The sequence below is a fragment of the Eschrichtius robustus genome, chromosome 21, assembly GCF_028021215.1.
Source record: "Eschrichtius robustus isolate mEscRob2 chromosome 21, mEscRob2.pri, whole genome shotgun sequence".
NCBI lineage: Eukaryota > Metazoa > Chordata > Mammalia > Artiodactyla > Eschrichtiidae > Eschrichtius > Eschrichtius robustus.
The window spans coordinates 27630049-27647196 of NC_090844.1; positions in this window are offsets into that span (position 1 = coordinate 27630049).

Here is a 17148-nt window from a genome sequence, read left to right on the forward strand (position 1 = left end):
GAGAAGCTATCAGAGGAATTTGAGCAGATAAATGGCATGATCTGCCTTACAATTGTAAAAAATTAATCAACAGAAACCTTAATTATTGATAAATTGAGTTGGGAGACCAGAAGGGGGAGCTCTCAATAGCAGAGCCCAACAGGAAGAGGAAAGACTCTGCTTCTTTCCTGGCAAAAACTCAGCTAATGAAAAGCCATGGACTCTTTGTTTACTATATCCCTCCCAACTTCTTTTTCCTCTCTTTAAAAATGTTCTCCTTCCCTTGCTGTATGGAGACTTACCATGGCTCGCCATGTTGCAGACCCTGAATTGCAATTCTCTGCTGATCTCTAAGAAATCCATCTTTGCTGGAGAAATTTCTGGCAGTCTTTTTGCTTCAGGTCAACACAGTTTAGAAGGATCCCGTTGGTCCTTGTGCTGAGAGTAGGCTGTCAGGGCGCATGGGTGAAAGCGGGGAAACCTGTTGGAGAAGAGATCCAGCAACTGAAATCCAGTTGAGAAATACAGAGTCTCAGACGAATGTGGGTGCAGTGGAGTGTTGAGGTGGTGGTGTTCTTAAAGTATTTTTTACTTGTATTCATTAAGGACGAATCCAAAGTTTGGACCTTAGCTTCCATAAAAATAAAGTCTGAAGCATTAATTATCCATTAAGGGCCCCATGTGGAAGCCATTCTCTCATTCCTTGTGGGGAAGCTGTATTCCATTTCCTGAGAGAAAAAAAGGATGAGCTTAAATTAAACCATAGGGAAATGTACAATGTTTCAAATGGATGGAGGCCCATCCCCTGAAGTGCTTTGTGTATCACCTCACATAGGAGGACTGAGAAATCGCGTGGTCTTATTCACTTGCATAGAGGCATCCAGAGCTGCAGGGACATTTTTTGATGCTCAAGAATGGGGAAAAAGCTGAGGCTAGTTCAGTGCCATGAAGTCCAGTTCAAACCTGAGTCGGTGTGTCCACATCCTCACTCTGTAAGCTGATCCACAGACCGTGTCCTCTTCAGGGCCAGAAATATGCTCTACCCTCTAACCACTTTAAAATTTTTACTTTATTGGACTGCATATCTTGGGATTTATTTGCAGCTTAGGAATTACCATGCTTGAAATTGTCAGGCATTTACCCCTAAATGAGCTGGGGTCTAATGTCCATGAGATTGTAGCACTTTTTTTTCTTCTAATTATAGAGAAGAAAGGCGCTTTTTCTACCCAGATAGCTTGTCACAATCTAGAAAAATCAGATGTTTCTTCACCAAGGGTGGAGAAATACCAGACATATAATGTTCTATCTTATTTCTGGCTGTGAAAGTTTCCTCTATTCTTTCGATTTTTGAAGGCCATGGTGGATTTATTTATTGTTAGGAACTGTTTCTTGTTTTTTTTTTCTAGTCTCAGATATTGTGTTTTTCTTTTCCCTCCACAGTGTCAGGTTGCCTATGTTTATCTTAGAAAAATAATAAGACTGACTTGAGAAAATGAATTTATGTTGGCTTGGCCCCTACTGCACTGCCATATGCATTTTAAATGACCCAGAGGAATTATCTGTATTAATAAAAATGAATTATTAATTGGGTCTTAAATTTAATTGTTGAGGGCTGATTCTTTTATTTTAGAAAAAGGTTTCATTTAGAACTATACTAATCTCTATTTCAAACCCTGCTTTTGGAGAAGGCAGCTCTAGTTGCAAATCTTACTGCAGAACCAAAGGAGGAAGCAATAGATTCAAAGGAGAATAGGTTTATACATCTAATGTGACACCTGAGCTATGTTACGGAAAGCAGAGAGCAACCCTAAACGTTATTCCTGGCCATTTTGGCAATGAACCCTGCTGGTGTAAACCTGATGAGCTTCTTAGGGTCTAATGGAAATGATTGTGCTTATTTACACATGGGCTTTATTTGTTCATTAAAAGCTGCAGGTAAGCAGTGCTCCCACAAGGATTTGGGGCTGGATTCACAAGAGACCATATGCGCTCCTTCTGTTTCCAGGAGTGATTCAGTTAATTCAGCGCAGTTGAATCCAGTGATGTTTCAGACGAGAGCATTGGAAAGAGTCCTGGAGTTAAGAGTGAGGAAACATAAATTAAATGGTATGACAAGTGTCAGGGCACCATCAATTTCCTGAGCCTCAGTTTCCTGAGGCTGAAAAAAAGAAGAGCGGGAGCGTTGGAGTAGGTACATTTTAAAACAATTTCCAAATATGAGATGGAAAACATCTTTTTAATGTTTTTGTCCTTCAGGAGGCCATCAACATTTAAATGACTGTGTTAGTAATGAAAAACAAAAAAAGATTATTCATGGCCCAGTGATCATGCACACATCTGTGGCCACTTCCCCTTCAGTGTGACGTAGGGAAGGTTGTGTCATGTGTTGAGGACCAATGTCAGCCCTCCAGCTTTCCACCACATCTGAACTGGGATATGGTTAGCAGCTGCCAGGGATCTAGTCCCTCGAACTCACACCAGGAGGGTGCATTACCTGCGTCTGATTTATATTTGACTCAGGAGCAAATGCCTTTTAACTCTAGGCCCTAATAATTTAAAACAAGCTCTGAAGCCAAGATTTCTTGAATAGGACAAAAGTGGGCAGTTAAAATAATTTGTGTGAATCTCCTTCTGGGAAAAAGAGAATGAAAACATGCTTACTTCAAATTGTATCATCTAGGAGCATAAATCCCAGATTTATGGGAACCCTTTCGATACTAAGAGATTTCTTTTATAATTTTAATGCTGCAGCTTTGTGGGGTTTGAAATGATTCCAAAATCATTTGAGAACTCCCCCAAGCCTTAGTTATAACTGGGGTTCGTCTATTGATGTTAGGAAAGTTAAAGGGGTAGCTGACTAACAGTTCTTTAACACCTAACCGCATAGCAAACATTGTTCTGGTTGTTTTACATAATCATTCCTGGAACTGTTATGTACCAGGAACTGTAATAATAACAGCAAACACAGACGTGGCACTCTCTATACCAAGTGTAAAAAGTGCTTTATATATAATAATTAGTTTAATCCTCACTGTGCGGGAGGTATTATTATCACCACTTACAGATGAGAAAACTGAAGCATCAAATAACTTTTCCAAGGTCACACAAGCTAATTTTTGAAACCAGCCACCTAGCACTGTAGTCTCTGCACTTGACTAGGCAAACAGCATATGTGTTAGTTTCTTCAATCCTTACAGCATCCTAATTTAGCAGTACTTACCATTCCACTTTTCATATGAAGAAATAGAGGAACAGAGAGGTTAAGTAACATGAACACAGTTACATAGACAGTGGTTCAGCCAGGTCTATAAAGTGCTTGATTTATTTCCTACTGCATCCAAAAAAAAAAAAAAAAACCAGAAGTGTACTTAGTTTTTTTTGTTTGCTTGTTTTTTGTTATTGTTGTTGTTCCTGAAATTTGATGGCTACGATTTCAGAATATGTATTTCTAAATAGAATTCCAAAGAGGGGGGTAAATGAGAGTCATGAATTTCTGAGCATTAGAGATACAGCCAACAATAGAAAAAAAATCTCAAGGTTATCAGAGCTTTGTAAGTAATAGTTCAGGCCCTGAAGTCAAACAGCTCTGGATGAAGTCAGCTCCATTGCTGATGACTATGGACTCTTGGGTGAGTGACTTACACTATCGAAATTCTAAAAATACTTGATTATGTGAGTCAAGTTAGCAATTCAGGAGCCGAGAGAAATGGAGATCCAGTTATAGGAATCAGAGTGTAAGGTGAGGATTTGGTCTGAAATCCATATTGGAAGGCCTGGTGCTTAAATGGTACTGAAAAAAGAAAGAGGGTATTAGAACTAAGGTTGGCTTGACACTGAACTGAGTCACTTCAGTTTTTCACTAGGGCTCCCTAAGGCCATCCCTGGCTTTGGGCACATTTGAATCAAGAGCTCATAGTCAGAGATACATGGTATTAGCATTTATGGCTCCAACATTGAGAAGAGGACAGAGAACCAATTAGATACCAAGTCCCCCCATAACAAAGGGTGAAATGCACTGAGGTTGGCTCTGGAGTGGTGTTTAACCATGCTTCTTTTTTATAGTTTGCTTGTTTGTTTGCTAATACTTTTACCTTCCTAGTTAGAAAACTGGAGCAGGTAAATAACTGCCTATTTTCCCCACTAGAAGCAAATAATCACCGAAGATTGGCCTTGTCTCACAAATCCTTTCTCATAAGCATTCATCATACTGAGAAGTACCAAACAGTTAGCTACTTATACCTTGCCACCCCTAAATGAGTGTTCATATGCCCATAATCAGATTAAGGAAGGTCTAAGTCAATCACAGACTGTTAATCTAGGGCCCTACTCATAGTAATAACATGAAGATCGATCTATCATTTGTTCCTCTAAGATCTTCAACTTGCTGAGAATTCCATGGAAACATTGGTGGAAGCTAGACCACCACCACCAGAAAAGAAAAGGTATGAAATTCAAAATTTATATGCGTATATCGATGACCAGCAAGTAACAATTGCCATTTAATAAATACACTGGCATTCAAACAAATAAATGATCATGAAAGGCAAATACACCCTCCGAGAGTGGGCTTTCCTGCAACTCAAGGGAACTCACTTGTTTACCAGCCTCAAGGCAGAAACTGATTCATTTTCTTCTTTCCTAACTTTTTCTCTAAATTGAGTAAAACCTGATTATCAACTGTGATATGTCCAAGACATGCCTCAGCAAGAAAGATAAGTTCACCCCTCAGTTTCTACACTGCTCTGAAGTTTTGGGCTTATCCACTAACACTTAGCAGGAAACAGAGGTGATAGGCTGGCTGCTTGGTGGTACTGAGACACATCCAAATATGGAGACGCATGGGGACCATCCCCCAACCTGCACCACATGGCAATCAAAATGCTTGGAAATAACGTGACGTGGGCTGTTCCATCGTGTTTATTGGGAACAGAGACCAACTCAATGTGAGAGCAACTTGGCTTACCCTAATAGGAGTTACAGAGTAATTAAATTCTTCCACATCACATGTAAGTATAATGTGTTAATAAAAAAGTAATCACACCTCCATTGTTTCTGCAAGTTCAGCTTAATTACATGGCAGTTAGAACTCTCTCTCTCTCCTTATTCATACTCAGCGAGGACTCCCTTTACCATCTGCTGATATTTAATTAATATACATTCAACGCCCTGCTCTATTATTAAATGTAATGACTTCCTCTGTGCTGTAAATTCAGAGCAACATGAATGGAAGATGTAATGAAAGAAAATAGCATCTGCTCCCCTTATTAAAATACTATATACATATTTATCTACACATTATTTAATCCAATTTAGGAAAGATATTTTTCAGCTCTAAGCATGCAGGGACTCTTGGAAGCTTCAGGAGTTCATGGATAACTGAGAACCAAGATAGAATTTTCTTGGTTAGCAGAGTTATGTGATTTGAAAGTAGTCCCCTGTTGACCCTATTGCAAAAGCTTGGAAATTTGAAGAATTGGTTGATGATTAGAAGAAAAACAGGGCTTCCCTGGTGGCACAGTGGTTAAGAATCCACCTGCCAATGCAGGGGACACGGGTTCGAGCCCTGGTCCAGGAAGATCCCACATGCCACGGAGCAACTAAGCCCGTGCGCCACAACCACTGAGCCCACGCACTGCATCTACTGAAGCCCAGGCGCTCTAGAGCTTGTGCTCCACAACAAGAGAAGCCACTGCAGTGAAAAGCCTGCGCACCACAACAAAGACCCAACACAGCCAAAAACAATAAATAAATAAAAATAAATAAATTTATATTAAAAAAAGAAGAAAAATAGTGTGTGTTTCTTCCTAGCTGATATTTTCAGTAAATGTTTAATACTAAAATGCTATCATGTATAGACTTCAGAGGTAAAAGAGAATGATGACAGGGCTTAGAGAATACAGCTGCCCCCGTTACAGAAATTCAGATGATGTCAAGGTTTCCAGCTTAATTTATATGTACTTGGCATTATAAACCAAAGAGTATTAAACTTGCAAGTTTCTAAATGTTATAAATGGGGAAACAGACTCGGGTATTGGCATGCCTAAGATTAGAACATTGCAAAAAATGGAAACCCAAGCCAATGAGGTAGGAGGTGGGGCAATTGGGGTGGTCTGCCTCCTGCCCCAGGGGCAGCAACGAGGGAATAGTGTATGGTCTAAAGAGAAAGTATAAACAATTATAAAACTAACTAAAAGTCTGCTTTTTATTACCACCATGCAGTGGCAATCTCGTGATAAAATATCAATACCTCTCCCCAAGGGGTGGACTGCTCCCAAATCCCCCTCATTTCCCATTGATAAACCACTGCCCAAGCTCCTAATTCAATAATCCAGTCACACTTTACACCATGCCATCTGATCTCAACTCACTTTCTGAGAAAGGTTTATACTAACAATATTGCAAATGGGAGGCAAAAATCCATTTTAGTTATATCTGAGCTAATCCAAATACTGCAGATACCAGATCCTGCTTTGAGGAATTCTGGCATGATACCACTCTCTCTGAAAATATAACTCTCAACGAACCTCCCTGCTTACTGAGATACTAAGAAGTAGGAGAGGGATTTGTATCAGGAATCCCTGCTCTGAACTGTGCATTCCTAAAAACTGAAAAACCCTCCTGTCACAGTAGCAAGAGAAAGCATTCATATTTGAACTTAACATGTGCCCATATGGCGATAGCCTGGATGGTTTTGGGGGACAAAGAGAGGCAACAATGAGAGATGGGCTTGGTTAGCATGTGGTAGACCCTCCCTTAGGGGTCAAGGATGGTCTCCCGGTTTGTATGCATCCTCACAGCCCTGTTCAACAGGTCTTGGGGCTCCCATTGTCTATGATGTGGGCAACACACTCTATCTATAATGCCTTATACTAAGGTTCATTGTTTCCCTGTTGAGCTCTCAACGTGATGAGTCCTGGTAATTCTTCTTCTTTATGCCCCTAGTACTATGTTCAGTGTCTTTCATGTAAGTAACTCTAAGTTCATGTGTATTAAATTGAAATTATTTGATCAGGACCCCTCTTCTACCAGGTGTTACAGAAAAAGTTAATTGGGATTAAATTGTTTGTATAAGGTCCCATGGCAAAAGAGCAGAAGTCTTCCTTTCTACCTCTGAGATTCTCTTTCCAAAGTTCAAACAGTATCCATCTCTCTAGTTCAGTGAGGGTTAAAGATTCGATTTTTTTCTCTCAGGGACTATCTTTCAAGAACTTCTCCCTCTTCCCTGCATCTCCAGCAAAATCAAAATCCCCTTAGGATGAGTAATTTAAAATATATGAGTGCCTATAAATCCCAGTTACCTTTGCAGAGATGCTAAACGGAAGATGCTTTCTTCATCATGGTAGGTGAAGCAACCTGTCAATCATTATTGACAAAAAGGAGCCAGCCAAAGCTATCCTTGGGACCAGCTATTTCCTGCTCCACGGGACACGCTCAGTGAACTTTCCGTCCCTGACGGCCAGTGCATCCCCAGAAGTCATACAAATGCCTCAGTCAAGGTATTGTTATCATTTCGGGGGTGGTTTTACGTTTTATTCAGTTATTTACTTTATTTAAATGATTGGGGAAATACAAAGGGAGAAAAAAACCCAAAGGAAACATTTAACTATAGTTTCTGATCGTAGATAACAGCTCTAGGCGGCTCCGTTTCTGTGTTTGATTTTTTTTAAATTAATTTATTTACTTTTGGCTGCGTTGGGTCTCCGTTGCTGCTCGCGGGCTCTCTCTAGCTGCGGCGAGCTGGGGCCACTCTTTGCTGCGGTGTGCGCGGGCCTTCCATTGCCAGGGTCTCTCCCGCTGCGGAGCACGGGCTCCAGACGCCCGGGCTTCAACAGTTGCGGCTCGCGGGCCCTAGAGCACAGGCTCAGTAGCGGTGGCTCACGGGCCTAGCTGCTCCGCGGCATGTGGGATCTTCCTGGACCAGGGCTGGAACCCGCGTCGCCTGCATTAGCAGGCGGACTCTCAACCACTGCGCCACCAGGGAAGCGCTGTGTTTGATTTTACAAGGGTGAAATTGAATGCATTCGCTCTTCCATCCTCAGAGGGCTATGGGCAGTCTCACCCTGCTGCCTGCACAGTGATTGCTGTTCAGAACAGAGAAGACCAGACACTGGTGTGGTCCAGCCTGGGGTGCTCCCACTGTGATGAGGTGATGGTATTTTTTGAGGCTGGATATAGTTATTGCCTTGCCCTATGTTTTTCTACCTGTATGTACATGGCCGATCTCTAAAGAGCGTGTCCTGTTAACTTCTAACGTTAACATTTTCTCTTTCTGTAGTAAAATTTCTTACCTCTTACAGTAGCATTCAAACTTTTGAAACATAACCTAGAGTAGGAAATACATTTTACATCGCAATCCTGTAAATACACACAGTAGATTTTTTTTGCATTTAAGTACACATCAGTGAAACAGATGTTTTATAAAACAATACTGAACCATATTAAGACATTTTTAATGTTCTATCCATTTTCTTTTCTTTCTTCCCCTTTTCTCTCTTTTCTTTCTTTCAGTCCTTTCTTTCTTTTTAATATGGCATGACCAACTAATGAGTCCCACTTCTTAGCTTGAGAAGCACTGCCTTATGCCACATTAGCAAAATTATTCCTAGATATAACGATCCATTTTATAACTGGAACTGATTATCTTTTCAATAAAGAAAATATACCTAGCCATCATTTTGGAATGTTTTCGGATGGCTCTTGTCAAATATACTTCTGTGGCCAAAAGATCAATACAGTTTTTACACCAGACAAGAATATGGGTCATAAAACAAGAAAAAAATGTTTGTACAAAGTACTGGTTAGGTCACACTTGGACTAGTATATGTACTTCTGGTTAAACTACCTCAAGAAAGAGATAACGAAACTAGAGAGAGATTCCAGGGAAGGCAGATGACAGGGCTGAAGTCCCCTGAGATTCAGGGTAAAGGACATTGTGAACACAGAGGCTTCCTGCAAAGGGTCCTGTTTGCATCTGCCTCGTGACATCATCGCTCTGCTTTGCATGCAGCAGTGAGCCTGGGATTTTTTTTTTTTTTTAACATCTTTGTTGGAGTATAATTACTTTACAGTGTTGTGTTAGTTTCTGCTGTATAATAAAGTGAATCAGCTATACGTATACATATATCCCCATAACCCCTCCCTCTTGTGTCTCCCTCCCACCCTCCCTATCCCACCCCTCTAGATGGTCACAAGAACCTGGGATTATTTTAATCTGGTTTTTTTTCAGATTGATATCAAAGAGTTGGTTTGGAAATGAGTGAGTTCTTTTTTTGGACCTAAACAGTATGAATATATCTATGTCCTTCAACTATGCAATCATGTTGCTGCCTTTAAATTCCAAGACTTGTCTTCTCAATATTTCTGTCCTGAGAATGGTGTCCTTGGCATCTCATGATAGGGTTGCAAGTGAAATGACCTCACAAAGAGGTTCACTTCTTACTTTATTAAACACCTTCAGATGCCCAGAGACAAAGATAAAGACAGATCCACTATTTAGATACGCAGCCTGTAAGCCATGAGCAATTTTAGAAACCACACAATTCTTCCCCCTTCTTAACTCTCATTTTTCATGACTTGAGCAAAGGGTACCAAACATTTGTCAACATTAAGATTCAAATTCAGTTTCACTGGTTCTTAAGCCAGTCTGTGTTTGTTTTCAGTTTTTGTTTGTTTTTGGTTTTGTTGTTTTATTAAACCACTACATCTGATACCATATATGACCAGAGAATACTGCTATGGACTGGATGTATGTGCCTTCCCAAAATTAATACCTGGAAGCCTTAATCTCCTATGTGATGGTGTTTGTAGGTAAGGTCTTTCAGAGGTAATTGGGTTTAGACAAAGTCCTCAAGGTGGAGCCCCCCCCCCCATGATGGGATTAGTGCCCTGATAAGGAGATGAAGGAATCAAAGCTCTCTCTCTATCATATGAGCCTCATGTGAGCAAGAAGGCTGCTGTCTACAAGCCAGGAAGTAGGCTCTCACCAGACACTGAATCTGTTGGCTCTTTGATCTTAGACGTCCCAGCCTCCAGACTTTGGGGAATAAATGTTTGTTGTTTAAGCCACCCAGTCTATGGTATTTTTGCTATAGTAGCCTGAACTACTGAGTAAGACAAATATTGTTTTAATTTAATCACTAGCTGGAGAAGAGGAAAAATATCACTTCACCCTCCGTAGATTACTTTCACTTCTTTATCTTACTTATTCCCTGATTCTAATCTCTGCAACACCAGCAAGTCAAACACATGGATATGTGCAGGACCACCTGACTGCTGCTCAGCACAGGCAGGCCGAGGCAAAGCAGGACAAGACTATGTCTGAGATCTCTTGTCATCTACCATCAAAATGATCATTGTGGGCTTGAGCAAATATTTGAGTCAAGGTAATTGTCTGGAGAATTTATTAATTGCACTGGTTAATGGATAATTATCAAACCATGCCCAGATGCTCTCTCCTTCCTTTTGTCCCCCACTGGTACACATAATACAGCAACAATTTTTCCATTTAATATACTAATAGGTTTGCCTTATCTTGTGTTTTGCTGGGAATTTATTTAACCAAGACGTCACTGATGTGAACCATTGTTTAAATTGAAAAATCTCAATGCCTTCCCCAATGACCTTGATACAAATCTTATCTGTGCATGAAACTGACAAAAACATATCTTTTTGTTGAGGCAGTGAGGGGATGAGCTAAGCTACATAGAGAAGTTACTTTAAATCTAGGACTGGAAATAAAGAGAAGGCTTGGTCGTTTCTTAGGGTTTACCTGATTGTCGACACAAACTTGATGTGAATGTGTGACCCTGTCACTTCCCTCTGGAACTGTGTCAGCAGTTTGAAGGGAGAGGGCACCATACTTCTGTAGGAAAAGGTGTAGGTTTGACATTTAGGTTTAAGAAGGGAGAAGATGGTGGAGTCTGGAGAATTTTTATGTAGGCTTCGTAACTGGTAATTTCTTATTGGATCCACTACACATTTATAGGAGCATTTCTGATGCATTTTATGAGCTAATAGACTCTGTTTTGTGGTAGCCTGAGTTAAGCATCAGGATAATGAACGGATATATTCAGAAGAGCCATTGGCAGCGTCACCGGGTGGACGTGCGTTGTAACAAAATAGCTTCAACCGAAGGCCCGGACCAGCAATCTTGGTTCCATGATAGTAAGCAAAGATTGCAAGCTACCACATTAAGCTTAAGCACAAAGCAAAGTTTATTTAAGCATAGGTACACTCTCAGAGAGGGAGAGAGAGAAAGAGAGAGTGGGCCGTTTCTGAGAGCGGGCTGTTTCAGCGAAGTGAAGCAGGCCCAAAGCAAAGTTTAGCAAAGCAAAGGTACACTCTGAGAGAGACAGAGTGGGCTGTTTCTGCGAATTGAAAGCAGCATTCCTGTACAGGCTGAAGGGCGCTTTTAAGGAGCATTTTGCAGGGAGGTGGGATTGGGGGAGGAGTGACAGGGGATCATTATTTGATCAGCAATCCCTGAGCTCTGTAACAAGTTTATGGCTGTGCATGCTCTCACCCTTGAATTGCTAAGAAACGCCCACTGGGGGGGGGGGCGCAAAACCACCTGTAGATTTTATTATATGAGTTTGGGTTTCCTGTAGGTTATACGCCTGTCTGGTCTGGGCATGCGCAGCTCAGGGAAGTCCCCTTGTGTTACTGTGCCCCTCTTTACCAGGATAAACCGCCCACCACATGACCATACTTTCACCCGTTCTGGGCGGGGTCAAGGGAGAGTCCCCAGGTGGCTCTGGATGTGTGACTTGATTTCTTCTAGTCTTTCTCGCCACTGTCACCTCCTTGCTGCTCAAGTCTGGGAGGGTCCCCAGATGGTTGGGTGTGTGACTCGATTTCTTCTTGTTTTTCTCACCACTGTCACCTTCTTGCTGCTAGTGTCGGACTACCTAACAAAACTGAGCAGGACCCTGTGGTGCTCCTGGGCACAAAAGCCCTTCTGTGTCCCCCATTTCTTTCTTTCTTTCTTTCTTTCTTTCCCTTTCTTTCTTTCTTTCTTTCTTTCTTTCTTTCTTTCTTTCTTTCTTTCTTTCTTCCTTCCTTCCTTCCTTCCTTCCTTCCTTCCTTCCTTCCTTCCTTCCTTCCTTCCCTTCCTTCCCTTCCTTCCTTACTTCCTTACTTCCTTTCTTTCTTTCTGTGTACTGGAGTATAATTGCTTTACAATGGTGTGTTAGTTTCTGCTTTATAACAAAGTGAATCAGATATACATAAACATGTGTCCCCATATCTCTTCCTTCCTGCGTCTGTCTCCCTCCCTCCCTCCCTCCCTATCCCACCCCTCTAGGTGGTCACAAAGAATCGAGCTGATCTCCCTGTGCTATGCGGCTGCTTCCCACTAGCTATCTATTTTACATTTGGTAGTGGATATATGTCCATGCTACTCTCTCACTTTGTCCCATCTTACCCTTCCCCCTCCCCGTGTCCTCAAGTCCATTCTCTACGTCTGCGTCTTTATTCCTGTCCTGCCCCTAGATTCTTCATGACCTTTTTTATAGATTCCACATATATGTGTTAGCAAACGGTATTTGTTTTTCTCTTTCTGACTTACTTCACTTTGTATGACAGTCTCTAGGTCCATCCACCTCACTACAAATAACTCAATTTTGTCTCTTTTTATGGCTGAGTAATATTCCATTGTATATATGTGCCACATCTTCTTTATCCATTCGTCTGTCAGTGGACACCCAGGTTGCTTCCATGTCCTGGCTATTGTAAATTGAGCTGCAATGAACATTGTGGTACATGACTCTTTTTGAATTATGGTTTTCTCAGGGTATATGCCCAGTAGTGGGATTGCTGGGTCATATGGCAGTTCTATTTTTACTTTTTTAAGGAACCTCCATACTGTTCTCCATAGTGGCTGTATCAATTTACATTCCCACCAACAGTGCAAGAGGGGTCCCTTTTCTCCACACCCTCTCCAGCATTTATTGTTTGTAGATTTTTTGATGATGGCCATTCTGATTGGTGTGAGATGATATCTCATTGTAGTATTGATTTGCATTTCTCTAATGATTAATGTTGTTGAGCATTCTTTAATGTGTTTGTTGGCAATCTGTATATCTTCTTTGGAGAAATGTCTATTTAGGTCTTCTGCCCATTTTTGGATTGGTTTGTTTGTTTTTCTGATATTGAGCTGCATGAGCTGCTTGTAACTTTTGGAGATTAATCCTTTGTCAGTTGCTTCATTTGCAAATATTTTCTCCCATTCTGAGGGTTGTCTTTTCGTCTTGTTTATGGTTTGCTTTGCTGTGCAAAAGCTTTTAAGTTTTATTAGGTCCCATTTGTTTATTTTTGCTTTTAATTCCATTTCTCTAGGAGGTGGGTCAAAAAGGATCTTGCTGTGACTTATGTCATAGAGTGTTCTGCCTATGTTTTCCTCTAAGAGTTTTATAGTGTCTGGCCTTACATTTAGGTCTTTAATCCATTTTTGAGTTTATTTTTGTGTATGGTGTTAGGAAGTGTTCTAATTTCATTCTTTTACATGTAGCTGTCCAGTTTTCCCAGCACCACTTATTGAAGAGGCTGTCTTTTCTCCACTGTATATTCTTGCCTCCTTTATCAAAGATAAGGTGACCATATGTGCATGGGTTTATCTCTGGGCTTTCTATCCTGTTCCACTGATCTATATTTCTGTTTTTGTGCCGGTACCATACTGTCTTGATTACTGTAGCTTTGTAGTATAGTCTGAAGTCAGGGAACCTGATTCCTCCAGCTCCGTTTTTCTTTCTCAAGATTGCTTTGGCTATTCGGGGTCTTTTGTGTTTCCATACAAATTGTGAAATTTTTTGTTCTAGCTCTGTGAAAAATGCCAGTGGTAGTTTGATAGGGATTGCATTGAATCTGTAGATTGCTTTGAGTAGTATAGTCATTTTCACAATGTTGATTCTTCCAACCCAAGAACATGGTATATCTCTCCATCTCTTTGTATCATTTTTAATTTCTTTCATCAGTGTCTTATAATTTTCTGCATAGAGGTCTTTTGTCTCCTTAGATATTCCTAGATATTTTATTCTTTTTGTTGCAATGGTAAAATGGAGTGTTTTCTTAATTTCACTTTCAAGTTTTTCATCATTAGTGTATAGGAATGCAAGAGATTTCTGTGCATTAATTTTGTATCCTGCTACTTTACCAAATTCATTGATTAGCTCTAGTAGTTTTCTGGTAGCATCTTTAAGATTCTCTATGTATAGTATCATGTCATCTGCAAGCAGTGACAGCTTTACTTCTTCTTTTCCAATTTGGATTCCTTTTATTTCTTTTTCTTCTCTGATTGCTGTGGCTAAAACTTCCAAAATTATGTTGAATAATAGTGGTGAGAGTGGGCAACCTTGTCTTGTTCCTGATCTTAGTGGAAATGGTTTCAGTTTTCCACCATTGAGGACGATGTTGGCTGTGGGTTTGTCATATATGTTCTTTATTATGTTGAGGAAAGTTCCCTCTATGCCTACTTTCTGGAGGGCTTTTATCATAAATTGGTGTTGAATTTTGTCAAAAGCTTTCTCTGCATCTATTGAGATCATCATATGGTTTTTCTCCTTCAATTTGTTAATATGGTGTATCACATTGATGGATTTGTGTGTATTGAATAATCCTTGCATTCCTGGGATAAACCCCACTTGATCATGGTGTATCATCCGTTTAATGTGCTGTTGGATTCTGTTTGCTAGTATTTTGTTGAGGATTTTTGCATCTATATTCATCAGTGATATTGACCTGTAGCTTTCTTTTTCTGTGACATCTTTGTGTGGTTTTGGTATCGGTGATGGTGCCTCGTAGAATGAGTTTGGGAGTGTTCCTCCCTCTGCTATATTTTGGAAGAGTTTGAGAAGGATAGGTGTTAGCTCTTCTCTAAATGTTTGATAGAATTCGCCTGTGAAGCCATCTGGTCCTGGGCTTTTGTTTGTTGGAAGATTTTTAAGCACAGTTTCAATTTCAGTGCTTGTGATTGGTCTGTTCATATTTTCTATTTCTTCCTGGTTCATTCTTGGAAGGTTGTGCATTTCTAAGAATTTGTCCATTTCTTCCAGGTTGTCTATTTTATTGGCATATAGTTGCTTGTAGTCATCTCTCATGATCCTTCGTATTTCTGCAGTGTCAGTTGTTACTTCTCCTTTTTCATTTCTAATTCTATTGATTTGAGTCTTCTCCCTTTTTTTCTTGATGAGTCTGGCTAATGGTTTATCAATTTTGTTTATCTTCTCAAAGAACCAGCTTTTAGTTTTTTTGATCTTTGCTATCGTTTCCTTCATTTCTTTTTCATTTATTTCTGATCTGATCTTTATGATTTCTTTCCTTCTGCTAACTTTGGGGTTTTTTTGTTCTTCTTCCTCTAATTGCTTTAGGTGTAAGGTTAGGTTGTTTATTTGAGATGTTTCTTGTTTCTTAAGGTAGGATTGTATTGCTATAAACTTCCCTCTTAGAACTGCTTTTGCTGCATCCCATAGGTTTTGGGTTGTCTTGTTTTCATTGTCATTTGTTTCTAGGTATTTTTTGATTTCCTCTTTCATTTCTTCAGTAATCTCTTGGTTATTAAGTAGTGTATTGTTTAGCCTCCATGTGTTTGTATTTTTTTACAGATTTTTTCCTGTAATTGATATCTAGTCTCATAGCATTGTGGTTGGAAAAGATACTTGATACGATTTCAATTTTCTTAAATTTACCAAGGCTTGATTTGTGACCCAAGATATGATCTATCCTGGATAATGTTCCATGAGCACTTGAGAAGAATGTGTATTCTGTTGTTTTTGGATGGAATGTCTTATAAATATCAATTAAGTCCATCTTGCTTAATGTATCATTTAAAGCTTGTGTTTCCTTATTTATTTTCATTTTGGAGGATCTGTCCATTGGTGAAAGTGGGGTGTTAAAGTCCCCTACTTTTATTGTATTACTGTCGATTTCCCCTTTTATGGCTGTTAGTATTTGCCTTATGTATTGAGGTGCTCCTATGTTGGGTGCATAAATATTTACAATTGTTATATCTTCTTCTTGGATTGATCCCTTGATCATTATGTAGTGTCCTTCTTTGTCTTTTGTAATAGTCTTTGTTTTAAAGTCTATTTTGTCTGAAATGAGAATTGCTACTCCAGCTTTCTTTTGATTTCCATTTGCATGGAATATCTTTTTCCATCCCCTCACTTTCGGTCTGTATGTGTCTCTAAGTCTGAAGTGGGTCTCTTGTAGACAGCATATATACAGGTCTTGTTTTTGTATCCATTCAGCCAGTCTGTGTCTTTTGGTTGGAGCATTGAATCCATTTACATTTAAGGTAATTATCGATATGTATGTTCCTATTACCATTTTATTAATTGTTTTGGGTTTGTTATTGTAAGTCTTTTCCTTCTCTTGTGTTTCCTGCCTAGCGAAGTTCCTTTAGCATTTGTTGTGAAGCTGGTTTGGTGGTGTTGAATTCTCTTAGCTTTTGCTTGTCTGTAAAGGTTTTAATTTCTCTGTCAAATCTGAATGAGATCCTTGCTGGGTAGAGTAATCTTGGTTGTAGGTTTTTCTCCTTCATCACTTTAAATATGTCCTGCCACTCCCTTCTGGCTTGCAGAGTTTCTGCTGAAAGATCAGCTGTTAACCTTATGGGGATTCCCTTGTGTGTTATTTGTTGTTTTTCCCTTGCTGCTTTTAATATGTTTTCTTTGTATTTAATTTTTGATAGTTTGATTAATATGTGTCTTGGCATGTTTCTCCTTGGATTTATCCTGTATGGGACTCTCTGTGCTTCCTGGACTTGATTAACTATTTCCTTTCCCATATTAGGGAAGTTTTCAGCTATAATCTCTTCAAATATTTTCTCAGTCCCTTTCTTTTCCTCTTCTTATTCTGGGACCCCTATAATTCGAATGTTGGTGCATTTAATGTTGTCCCAGAGGTCTCTGAGACTGTCCTCAATTCTTTTCATTCTTTTTTCTTTATTCTGCTCTGCAGCAGTTATTTCCAGTATTTTATCTTCCAGGTCACTTATCCGTTCTTCTGCCTCAGTTATTCTGCTATTGGTTACTTCTAGAGAATTTTTAATTTCATTTATTGTTGTGTTCATCACTGTTTGTTTGCTCTTTAGTTCTTCTAGATCCTTGTTAAACGTTTCTTGTATTTTCTCCATTCTATTTCCAAGATTTTGGATCATCTTTACTATCATTATTC